This window comes from Alosa pseudoharengus, unplaced genomic scaffold, assembly GCF_046254945.1.
Source record: "Alosa pseudoharengus isolate Yale_2024_CS ecotype anadromous, Long Island Sound unplaced genomic scaffold, YU_APseudo_1.1 YU_APseudo_1.1_scf_5, whole genome shotgun sequence".
NCBI classification, from domain to species: Eukaryota; Metazoa; Chordata; class Actinopteri; order Clupeiformes; family Clupeidae; genus Alosa; species Alosa pseudoharengus.
This window is the reverse complement of record NW_027468837.1, coordinates 14,027,224-14,027,629: the sequence shown is the minus strand read 5'-3', so window position 1 is coordinate 14,027,629 and position 406 is coordinate 14,027,224.

Here is a 406-nt window from a genome sequence, read left to right as displayed (position 1 = left end):
GAGCACAACTGGTGCCCCGGGCCGCTGTGAGTCTCTTAATTTAGCCACAGCCCTATCACAGCTCCCTGGCTGAACCGACCACTGACGCTAACCAGGTCCCTCTCCCCTCCCCACTTTATCAGCCATGAAACCACAACTCTCTCACATGAGGCACAAAATACAAGTGTTAATATTGCTTTAAGGTCAGATGTATGTTAGTGTGCATGTAGCACAATGCTTTGTGCAGGAATTCAATAACAATGCAGCACAATCTACAGTAACTGTATGTACAACCTATGTGGTATACACTAGCCGAAAATAGACACTATATATGGTATAGAAAATGGCACATTAGTCACATTATTTATGAGGGTGAGAATTTCAGTACAATGTGACAGCATTCCCTGTTACTGGCACTGCACAACTG